Here is a 12360-nt window from a genome sequence, read left to right as displayed (position 1 = left end):
TTTTTCCGCTTGAGGTTCGGTCAGGTTAGGCTGCGGTTTCTCGTCTGCAGGCACAGGTGACTGACTGCCTTCAGCATGGGCCCATGTGTCCATCTCTCCTCCTGACCCTGTCTCATTACAGGAGAGGGAACCGGGTGCTAGAGGGTGGGGAATCCAGGAAGTCAGAGGGGTCGCACCTGGATGAAGCATTTTGAAAACACAAGTCCCAGGGCTGATTATTGATTTTACTACATGCAGCCTGTTTTTATTAATGAAGTTTCTTTTTTTTCCCCTTAACTTCCAATGGTACACTATAATGTACATCAACGTCCTTAAAACGTATGTAGTCCTCCTCACCTAGTAACTATACTGATCCTTAAGTATCCATTCTCTAGTCAAGGGTTATACCTGTTTCTCCTACCCCCCACCAGTGCTGGGTCTGGTGCATCCCTCCCGTAGCATCACCTCCCCCTAAACAAGCACCTTTCCCTATAATTTCTTCCTTTTTCTCTCTGCCTTCCTATCATGTTTGCACTCACTGTGAAGTAAGGAAATGCTTTCCAACGCTGTTTTTCCTTCTTACCCTTAGGAGATTTCTCCCTCTGCGCTGAGGATCTCACTGTGCATGTTCAGCCCTGGATCGTGGTGGACTCTGGTGGCCACTGGAGTCCTTGGAGCTGCCTCCCTCTGGCTGTGCTGGGTGAGTGCTCTTTTATCTTCTCTTTCTCCACTGATAAAAACAAATCTGAGAACATGTTCAGAATAACACTTCCAGAAATGATGGTGTTGAAGGGGATAAGGAGCAGAGGAAGGAACTCCGCTCCCTTGGGTGAATTTGGAGACAATTTATTACATTAATCTCTGGACAGAAGCCAAGACAGAGTCTAGAGTAAGCCAGGCTGCTCAAGTCAAAGGTCCGAAGACCTCCTCTTGTCCCTCCCCACATTTCAGTAGACTCAATGCCAAGGGCTTGTCCTGGGGGCAGGTGGCCTGAGCCACAGTAAGTCCCTGAGATCCTGGACCACTGCGTGGAACCCTGTTCTCCACATGAGGCAGGGTCAAGGTGCTACCTGCTTCCCTTTCATTTCCCCTGTTCCAAAACATGGTCTCCCCTCTACTCCCTCTCAATCCTTCCTAGCCACCAGCTTCCTGGCAAACAACCACACAGAAGCCTTTTCGTTCATATGTTGTTCTTTATCTTTATGTTTCTTGATAATATACATTTATGCCACTTCAAATATTTCCATTTTAGATATTATGTATTGACTTTTCAATATCCCTTCATCCATAGTACCTTCCCCAGCACAGACATTTTCATCCTCCTCGTGTAGGCAGGTGGAGATTTTGAGTGCACTGAGAGCCAGAGTTAAAATTATTGACTTATGTGAATGCTACTCAGACCTGAGCCACATGTTAAACTCTCTTAGTTTTTCTTTCCATACATGTTGAAGTTTTCAAGATTTGATAATTGCCTGGTATTCTCATTTTCTTACTTTCCATGAACCTTAATAAATGAATTCACCAACTGTCCCTTAGATGAGTAAATGTCTTCTCAATACGTTTAAACTTATGGTGGCTGTTGTCAAGGTCATCTTCTTGGAGATGGCTTCCCTTCTGCCGTCCACCAACCCAGGTGACCCTCTTCCTTTCTGGTCCTGTTGCCCTTTCACCTTTTCATGGGTTGATGTTTGATTTCATACATCCCATGTCTTGGTATTTTTTGTTCTTGTTGTTCTTGTTGTTGGTTATTGCTGGTTTTTTGTTTTTTGTTTTTGTATATTCCTTCCTCTTCTTTTGATATGTTCCCTCCTTCAATTTTGTTATCCTTCGACTTTGCTCTCAGGATAAAATTTTTCATGCCTTGCAATGTCTGAATTTCTCCCTATTTTACAGGGCTGGATTCGAGAGTCGAGGTCACCCCCAGCAGGAACAACTGGGGCCACTGGAGGATCCCCAAGGACACAAGTTGCCGTTTTCATGCAGGAAGAATCTGAATCGTTTCCATCCAGTTTCCCCGACATGCAGCAGAATACAACACAAGGGGCTGCAGTCTTCTCTGACTCTTAGGACCCTTACAAGATCCTGTTCTGTCCAAATCAGGGTGATTTGCACAAGCATCCTTAGGGCTCTGGACCTTAGTTTCTTTCCCTGGTTGATTGATTGATCATATAGATGTCCTGACTCACATAGCTGAAAATCAGATGTGGTGAAAGTGCACTGAGACCAGAAACAATGTTATCATCTTCAAATGCATGCCCAGAGAACACTGAATAAATTTTTAAAAGACCTGACCTCAGCTGGCATTTCTGTTCCTTTCTAAACTATGGGACTGATCAAAAGAGAGAGGTGAGGTGGGGTGAGTGTGGGTCCTGGCCAGGAGAATGAAGGAGGGAGGAGGGAAAGGCTGTGAGAAGTGGAAAGAGGGGTACAAAGGTTGCAGGATGGTGTCACTTCAGGGAAGGGCCTGGGATTCCTAGTAAGTATGGAGGAGAGGTGGCACCTGGGATTACCTTTGGAAGCCCATGTAGCTGATCCCACACCTTGCTCCTCCTCCTGCCTGGACGTCTACGCCACTGTGACTAGATGCACAGTAGAATGGAACCAGCACCTGATTCTCAGACTGGTATCATCATCTACCCCCGATTATTTTTTTCATTCCTTTCCTCCCCATTTCCCCACACCAACAACCAAACCCATTGCTCCATTCTTCCAATATAACTCTATATCAGGGCACCACTGAGTTCAACGCAATGTCTCACAATTTCTGTGTTCTCCCTCTCCCAAAGTGCATGATTCTCCGCACTGCAGAGCTGCTGCTGGAGGATGGGGCTGGGGCGGCATTGGCAATTTGAGACAATATCTTGCCCTTTTCAGTGTTTCTTTCAGTTAAAAACCAGGTATTGTGAGTGCTCACATAACTTTGCTATACTCTATCCATTGATTTTAAAAAGTACACAAGAGATGACCTTAATTTTTTTCTTTTCTTATTTATTTTAACTTTTTTTTTTTTTTTTGGACATGAAGTTTCCCTCTTTTCTCCCAGGCTGGAGTGCAATGGCATGATCTCGGCTCACTGCAACCTCTGCCTCCTGGGTTCAATATACCCGGGAGGTATATTGAAGCTAATATACCAGGTGATCAACTTCAACAACAACAGTGGTACATCAAATTGATATTCTATAACCTTGACAAAGTGTTTGGAGAATCGCACTTCACCTCATCTAAACATCCATAACCGTAGTCTAACCATGATCTAAACCCCAAATAAATTCAGTTTGAGGGACATTTTACAATATATCTGGTCAGTTCTTCCCAATATTGTGAAGGGCATCAAAAATTAGGAAAATCTCAGGAACTATCACAGACCAGAGGAGGCCAAGGAGGCATGAAGGAGACTAAATGTAATGTGATATTCTCGATGGAATCCTGGAACACAGAAAGGACACTAGGGGAACGCTAATGAACTCCAAATAAAGTCTGCAGTTTCGTAAATAATAAGGTATGAAAATGGCTTCATTAGCTGTGACAAACGGACCATAGGAATGCGAGATGTTCACACCAGGGGAAACTGACTGGAGCGGATGGCAACTCTGTACTACCATTGCAGCTTTTACGTAAATTTAAAACTCTTCTAAAATAAAATTATTTAAAAGTAGCACTCAGGAAAGGATTAAGGAGTGGAAGAAAAAAATGATCAATTTTCCATTTTCCTAGAGTGTTACCATGAAAAGGCTGGAGAGAGGGTTTGCAAGGAGGAGTTGGAAACCTCAGAGACAGGCAGCTCCAGAGCCCTCCTCTGTTCCGCAGAACCGGAACCCCGCCCGGTCCAGGGCTTCTCAGAAGGCCTTTCCACCCCCGGGACAACCCCAGCCCCACCTCATTGATATATCCTTTCTGGATCAACAATCTCTGTCTTACTCAGACCACTGCCCCGTCCTCTCCAGAGCGGCTCATCAGAACCCGAGCGCATAGCGGCAGCGCCCCCGTGTGGCCGAAGGACTGAGGACAGACACTCAGGTCCCCTTTAGCTTCCCCACCGGCGACTTCCACAGGGTCCCGTTCGGTTCCCAGCTGCAGAACAGGGCTCTGTGCACACGGGGCGCCCGGCTCCCGCGTCGGTGTCTCCAAATCCTGGAGTACAGATGTTTCCTCTCAGTTACTGGCGGTGAACTCTGATCTCAAGGCAGAGCGAAGCCTGCGGGCCCTAAGATCTGGTTCCCGGGTCCGTGTGACCCCACAGACATACTGTGCGCCCAGTACGCAATCTCTCAGTGTTTTTTGGAATGAGGCCTTGGACTCCCGAGTCCCTGAAATTTGTTCTGCTGCTTCTGGGGAGGAAGGTTCCTCCTCCCCGGAATCCACTAGTTGATCCTCCAACTCTAGTTTGGAGAGACCCAGGAAGAACATGGCGTCCGAGCTGTAACTATATTGGGTTACAAGAATGTCTGAGATCAGACTGGGCCGAGCATTTGCCCCCAGTCCCTCGGTTACCGGGGGGCGGTCCCTCCGCAACTCCGTGGACCTCCAGGACCCTGGCATGGGAACCCGCACCCTCTTGGAGCCGCCCCTTCCTAGTCCCAGTCCAGGACCCCGAGTCCCGTCTCTTCTTCCTCTTTGCGACCTAAGCAGACAGGACTTGCTGTCTACATCTCTTAGGCCTCGTCCCCTGCCATCTCCATTCCCTGATTAAAGGTACTTGATCCTGGAACCAAATCTAATTTCTGGTCTCGTCTATTGTCCGCGACAGTCACCGATCAGGAGAGGCTCCCCAGCCCCAAACAGGCTGCGGCTGAGCGACAGCGGCGGATTTTGGCGCTTTGGCCCAGACTGCCTCGCAGAAGCGCCCCGCGACCCCTGCCAGGAGGCTGCGCAGGCAGCTGGGGGTCGGGTTTCATCTGGGGCCTCGCAGGAGGAGCGGGGTCTGCTGCAGGAGGGGGCGCGCTGGGATTTCTGCCACTGAGGCTGCACTCGCTGCCCTGGGTAAGACTCCCCCCATCCCTCCCCTGTGGACCTCAAAAATCATATGCTGGGAAAATACCTACCTGTCAGTCCCAGACTCAACTTTAAGAGGTCTTGGTCTCTAGATTTATTCAGCCCTTAACTGTTTGTTGAGCATCTACTCTTCGTCAGGCGCTATTCTAGGCGCTTGGGTCAGATCCAAACAGAAAAAATCATGGCCTTCAAGGAATTTACGTTCAGTTGAAAGATACGGCCAATAAAAAACCACCGAAGTCAACTATAGGGGTGTCCGAAAGTAAAGGATTATTAAGAGAAAAGCAAGGCACAGAAGATGAAAGGAGCCGGGGCAATTTTAAGTTATTATCATTGGTGTGAGATTTCCCGAGAGGCACCCTGCGAGCTGAGTCCTGAAGCAGATGAAGGAGGGAGCCCTGGGTTACTGGGAGGAAGGGTGTTCTAGAATCACCCTCTGCAGACGTGGAACTCCGCCGGGGAAAGCACCCAGGCTGCGGCAGGAATGGGGCTGGGTAGATTTCAGAAGGACCCTGAGGCGGGTTGCAGAGGTCTGGGTTTGTGTATCTCCTGTCTGCTTCCCACCTGTGGGTGGCACTTCATGAAACCCTGAGCTTGTCAGGAGCATCAGAGGTCTGGCACGTGGAGGAAGGATGGGAGACGAAGAGGCTAAGGTGCGTCCCAGTCCGGACTGTGTCTCTGTACTCTTTCTTTCCTGGACCCAGAGTTGGAAATGTAAATGGTACTGATGTCTTCTGCAAATCCCAGAATCCTCGGAACTGGAGGAAAATCTTGACATGGCAGGTTGTAAGGAATTTCTAAGCCTTGGAGGCTCAAAAGAATAATTTCAAGAAAAACTAAGTATGAGAAAAAATGTTAAATACCCCAATAATCTTTTATATTGATTCCATGCTAAAATTATATTTTGGATGTATTGGGTTAAATAAAACATATTGTTAAAATTAATTTCACTGATTACTTATTACTTTAAAAAATGCAGCTACTAGAAAAGTAAAGATTACCGACGTGGCTCACATTTGTTACTCAGATGATAGCCTATTGGGTAGCAGTGTTTTAGAAGGCAAGCAACTTTAGCTCTTATGTTTGTATCTGTGATTCCTATGAGTGAGTTTTTGGATACAGTGTTCCTTCTTTTTCTTGTCGTTTTTTCCCAACACCATTTGTTGAAAACACTATCCTTTCCCCTTGAAGTATTTTTTAGAGACATACATGTGTGGCTTTATTCATGAACTCTTTATTCTATTCCACTAATTCATGGCTATCTTTATGTCAATAACGCTGCTTTGATTCCTGGAGCTTTATAGTAAGTCTTGTAATCAGGTAGTGTGTGTTTTCCAAGTTTCTTCTTTGTAAAAAATTATGATGGCTATTCAAAGTCCTTCAGATTTCCATATAAATTGAAAAATCAGCTTGTTAATTTCTGTTTTTAAAAAGCCTGCCAGAATTTATTTTTATTTTTTAAACTTTTAGGTTCAGGCCTGCCAGGAACTTGATTGGAATTGCATTTAATCTACAATACTGAATATTCCAATCTTTGAACACAGTATTTCTCCCCACTTATTTAGGTCTTCTTTATTTCTTTTTTTGGGGATTGGAGTTGCTTTGTTTTTAATTTTTCTTTTTATTTCAATAGGTTTTTGAGGGAACAGATGGTGTTTGGTTACATGAATAAGTTCTTTAGTGCTGATTTCTGAGATTTTGGTGCACCTATCACTTGAGCAGCATACAATGTACCCAATGTGTAGTCCTTTATTTTTCACCTCCCTACCCCTCTTTCCCCCGAGTCCTGAAAGTCCATTTTATCATTCTTATACCTTTGTGTTCTCATAGCTTAGCTCCCACTTAATGAGTGAGGACATACCATGTTTGGTTTTCCATTCCTGAGTTACTTTACTCAGAATAATGATCTCCATTTCCACCCAGTTTCCTGCAAATGCCATTATTGTGTTCCTTTTTATGGCTGGGTAGTATTGTATGGTGTGTTTATATATATATATATACACACACACACATACCCCATATATATATATCATTTTCTTTATTTATTCATTGATTGATGGGCTTTTGGACTGATTCCATATTTTTGCAATTGCGAATTGTGCTGTTAACATGCGTATGCAGGTATCTTCTTCGTATAAGGATGTCTTTTCCTCTGGGTAGATACCCAATAGTGGGATTGATGGATCAAACAGTAGATCTACTTTTTGTTATTTAAGGAATGTCCATACTGTTTTCCATAGTTGTTGTACTAGTTTACTTTCCCACCAGCCATGTAAAAGTGTTCCTTTTCACCACATCCATGCCAACATCTATTGTTTTTTGTTATTTTGATTATGGTCATTCTTGCAAGAGTCAGGTGTTATTGCATTTGCATCTCCCTGATGGGGAATTTGATTTGCATTTCCCTGATCATTAGTGATGCTGGGCATTAGTGTTTGTTGGCCATTTGTATATTTCTTTTGAGAATTTTCTATTCATGTCCTTAGTGTATTTTTGGAAGGAATTGTTTGTTTCGTTCTTTCCAATTTGTTTGAATTCTTTGTAGATTCTGGATATGAGTCCTTTGTCGGAAGTGTAGATTGAAGATTTTCTTTCACTCTGTGTGTTGTCTGTTTACTCTGCTGATTGTTTGTTTGCTATACAGAGGCTTTTAGTCTAACTAAGTCCCATCTATTTATCTTCATTTTTGTTGCATTTGTTTTTGGGTACTTGGTCATGAAGTCTTTGCCTAAGCCAATGTCTAGAAGGGTTTTTAAAATGTGGTCTTTCAAAATTTTTATGGTTTCATGTCTTAGATTTAAGTCTTTGATTCACCTTGAGTTGATTTTTATATAGGGTGGGAGATGAGGATCCACTTTCATTCTTCTATATGTGGCCTGCCAATTAACCCAGCACCATTTGTCGAATAGGGTGTCCTTTCCCCAGTTTATGTTTTTGTTTGCTTTGCCGGAATCAGTTGACCATTAGGTACTTGGCTTTATTTCTGGGTTCTCTATTCTGTTCCATTGGTCTATATGCCTATTTTTATACCAGTGCCATGCTGTTTTGGTGACTGTGGCCTTATAGTATATTTTGAAGTCGGGTAATGTAACGCCTCCAGATTTGTTCTTTTTGGTTAGTCTTACTTTGGCTATGCAGGGTCTTTTTTTGTTCCACATTAATTTTAGGATTATTTTTTCTAGTTCTTTGAAGAAAGATGGTGGTATTTTTGATAGGAGTTGCATTGAATTTGTAGATTGCTTTGGGCAGTATTGTCATTTTCACAATATATGTATCTATACATATATTTTGGTTATACAATAATTTATTCCTCGAGAGCCTCCTCTCCCCGCTCTTGCAGTCTCTAGGTCACTTTTTCCGCTAGTAGATTTTGCGTGCAGGCCCCAGAAAGATGGCTGCAGGCAGGGGCACTGCATACTGTTCAATGAGACCCATAAAGTGGCTGTGACTACCTTCCTCATACTGTAAGAACACGGCTGGCAGATCCAGCTCCTCATACAGTGCCTTCACCCAGGCCACCTTCTCGGCCTCCTTCTGCCAGAATTTTCCTTCAGAATCTCATACTGTTCCAGAGTGGCCCATTGAAGACACTGAACCACTAGCCAGCAGAATTTGTTGTCCTGGATGTCAGTGCCAAATTTGCGGGTCACACTGGGGTCCCCAAAGAGGTCAAGGTAATCATCCTGAATCTGAAAGAACTCTCCCATCTCCAGCAGGATCTTCTTGGCATTGGCATGCTCCTTCTCATCATCAATTCTCACCATGTACATGACTGTAGCTACAGGAAGGTAGAAGGAGTAGAAAGCTATCTTGTACTTTTCAATAGATTTGTACCTCCTTTCGGTGAACCTGCCAAGATCCACATTGCCTTGTGGGGCTGTGATGAGGTCCAGGGTCTGCCCAATCTCAGTCTGATAGGAACTCTGCAGGAAGAGCTCAATCAGGTTCAGGTAATAGGGCTGCTCCCGGCAATAGAGCTTCAGCAGGCGGTAGATACATGCTCCCATAAGGATAGCATCATTGATGGCATCCTACCCCATGTCTGGCTTCTGATACCAGCAGATCTGTCCCCGGCGGGTAAGGGATGAATCCATGATGTCATCTGCCACCAGGAAGAAAGCTTGCAGCAGTTCCACATGCCAGCCCACAGTCAGGGCCCACTGGAGACTCTGAGTATCCTGTTTCCTTGGCTCCACCAGCTCCCGGATGGCTAGCACAGTCAAACCCCTGTGACACTTGCCTCCAATGGCATCATACCCCAGGATCTCCTCAAGCCGGGCAATAGCATCTCCTGTCTCTGGGTGCCCCATCTCATCCTCAGTCAGCACCCTAATGATCTGGGAGAAGTGCTGAACAAAATCCTGCTCTTCTTGGGCATAAACATCTGATTTCTGGTCTCCATTCATTCTGAGGGAGGAGCAAAGGGATCTTTTCCTGGATGCGGGTTCCTGCTCAGTCCCATTTTCACAATATTGATTCTACCCATCCGTGAGTGTGGGATGTGTTTCCATTTGCCTGTATCATGTGTGATTACTTTCAGCAGTGTTTTGTAGTTTTCCTTGTAGACGTCTTCCACCTCCTTGGTTAGGTATATTTCTAAGTATTTCATTATTTGTTTTGCAGCTATTTTAAAAGGGGTTTAGCTCTTGATTTGCTTCTCAGCTTGGTCGCGGTTGGTGTAGAGCAGAGCTACTGATCTGTGTGTATTAATTTTGTTTCCTAAAACTGTGCTGAATTCATTCACCCGTTGAGGAACTTTTTGGATGAGTCCTTAAAATTTTCTAGGTGTATAATCATGCCATCAGCAAACAATAACAGTTTGACTTCCTCATTACTAATTTAGATGCCCTTTATTTCTTTCTCATGTTTGATTGCTCCGGTTAGGACTTCCAGCACTATGTTGAATAGAAGTGGTGAAAGTAGGAATCCTTGACTTGTCCCAGTTCTCAGTGGTAATGGTTTCAACTTCTCTCCGTTCAGTATAATGTTGGCTGTGGGTTTGTAATAGCTGTCTTTTATTTCCTTAAGGTATGTCCCTTCTATGCTGATTTTGCTGAGGGTTTTAATCATAAAGGGATGCTGGTATTTGTGAAATGGTTTTTCTGCATCTATTGAGATGATCATGTGGTTTTTGTTTTTAATGCAGTTTATGTGATATATTACATTTATTGACTTGCATATGTTAAACCATCCCTGAATCTCTGGTAGGAAACCCACTTGATCATGGTGGATTATCATTTTGATATGCTGTTGGATTCTGTTAGCTAGAATTTTTTGAGGATTTTTGCATCTATGTTCATTAGGGATATTGGTCTGTAGTTTTGTTTTTTAATGTGTTTTCTTGGTTTTGGTATTAGGGTGATACTGGCTTCATAGAATAATTTAGAGAGGATTCCCCTCTTCTCTATCTTTTGGAATAGTGTCAATGGGATTGGTACCATTTCTTTGAATATCTGATAGAATTTAGCTGTGAATCCGTTTGGTCCTGGAGTATTTTTTTGTGGGTAACTTTTTAAATTACCATTTTAATCTCATTGCTTGTTATTGGTGTGTTCAAGGTTTCCATTTCTTCCTGGTTTAATCTAGGAGGGCTGCATATTTCCGGGAATTTATCCATGTTCTCGAGGTTTTCTAGTTTATGTGCATAAAGGTGTTCATAGTAGCCTTGAATGATCTTTTGAATTTCTGTGGCATTGGTTGTAATATCTCCCGTTTTGTTTCTAATTGAGCTTATTTGGATGTTCTCTATTCTTTTCTTGGTTAATCTTGCTAATTGTGTATCAATTAGATTTATCTTTTCAAACAACCAGCTTATTGCTTCATTTATCTTTTGTAATTTTTTGTTTCAATTTTATTTAGTTTTGCTCTGATCTTGCTAATTTTTTTCTCTTACTGGGTTTGGGGTTGTTTTGTTTTTCTTTCTCTAGTTCCTGGAGGTGTGACCCTAGATTGTCTATTTGTGCTCTTTCAGATGTTTTGATGTAGACATTTAATGCTATGAACTTTCCTCTTAGCACCATCTTTTCTGTATCCCAGAGATTTTGATAGTTTGTGTCACTATTATTGTTCAGTTCGAGGAATATTTTCTTTTTTCTTTTTTTTCTCTTGAAACGAGTCTCGCTTTGTCACACAGGTTAGAGTACAGTGGCGGGATCTCCACTCACTGCAACCTCTGCCTCCTGGGTTCAAGCAAAGCAATTCTCCTGTCTCATCCTCCTGAATAGCTGGTACTACAGGTACCTGCCATGAGGCCCAGCTAATTTTTGTATTTTTAGTAGAGACAGTGTTTCACCATATCAGTCTAGCTGGTCTCAAACTCCTGACCTCAGGTGATCCACCTGCCTTGGCCTCCCAAAGTGCTCGGATTACAGGCGTGAGCCACTGCACCGGCCAGTTCAAGAAATTTTTCTATTTCCATTTTGATTGTATTGTTGACCCAATTATCATTCAGGAGCAGGTTATTTAGTTTCCTGTATGTACATGGTTTTGAGGACTCCTTTTGGAGTTGAATTCCAATTTTATTCCACTGTGGTCTGAGAGAGTACCTGACAAAATTTCAGTGTTCTCAAATTTGTTGAGACTTGTTTTGTGGCCTATCGTATGATCTGTCTTGGAGAGTGTTCCATGTGTTAATGAATAGAATGTATATTCTGCAGTTGTTGGGTGGAATGTTCTATAAATATCTGTTAAATCCATTTGTTCAAGGACATAGTTTAAGTCGATTATTTCTTTGTAGACTTTCTATCTTGATGACCTGTCTAGTGCTGTCAGTAGAGTATTAATGTCCCCCACTATTGTTCTGTTGCCATCTATTTCGTTTCTTAAGTCTAGTAGTAATTGTTTTATAAGTTTGGGAGCTCCAGTATTAGGTGTATATATATTTAGGATTGTGATGTCTTCCTGTCGGACTAGTCCTTTTGTCATAATATAATGCCCCAATTTGTTTTTCTTAACTGTTGTTGCTTTAAAGTCTGTTTTGTCTGACATAAGAATAGCTACTCCTGTTTGCTTTTGGTGTCCATTTGCATGGAACATCTTTTCCCATCACTTTATCTTAAGTTTACATGTGTCCTTATGTGTTAGGTGAGTCTCTTGAAGACAGCAGATGGTTAATTGGTGAATTCTTATCCATATTGCAATTCTGTATCTTTTCATTGGAGCGTTTAGACCATTTACATTCAGTGTTAGTATTGAGATGTGAGGTACTATTCTACTCATTGTGCTAGTTGTTGCCTAAATACCTTTTTTTTTAAATAGTATGATTGTTTTGGCCGGGCGCGGTGGCTCAAGCCTGTAATCCCAGCACTTTGGGAGGCCGAGACGGGTGGATCACGAGGTCAGGAGATCGAGACCATCCTGGCTAACACGGTGAAACCCCGTCTCTACTAA

The 12360-nt window shown here is 43.1% G+C and overlaps 1 pseudogene across 1 annotated transcript; it reads right to left on the bottom strand.

Moving 5' to 3' along the window:
- Positions 1-8319: 8319 nt before the first annotated feature.
- On the bottom strand, positions 8320-9425 carry LOC112622190 (annotated as a pseudogene). Its single transcript, XR_003118955.1, has one exon. The product of XR_003118955.1 is annotated as a farnesyl pyrophosphate synthase pseudogene (transcript).
- Positions 9426-12360: the final 2935 nt, after the last annotated feature.

Source organism: Theropithecus gelada, chromosome 4, assembly GCF_003255815.1.
Source record: "Theropithecus gelada isolate Dixy chromosome 4, Tgel_1.0, whole genome shotgun sequence".
In the NCBI taxonomy this organism is placed as follows: Eukaryota; Metazoa; Chordata; class Mammalia; order Primates; family Cercopithecidae; genus Theropithecus; species Theropithecus gelada.
The sequence above is the reverse complement of the archived record's forward strand: the minus strand, read 5'-3'. Positions and strand labels throughout refer to the sequence as shown.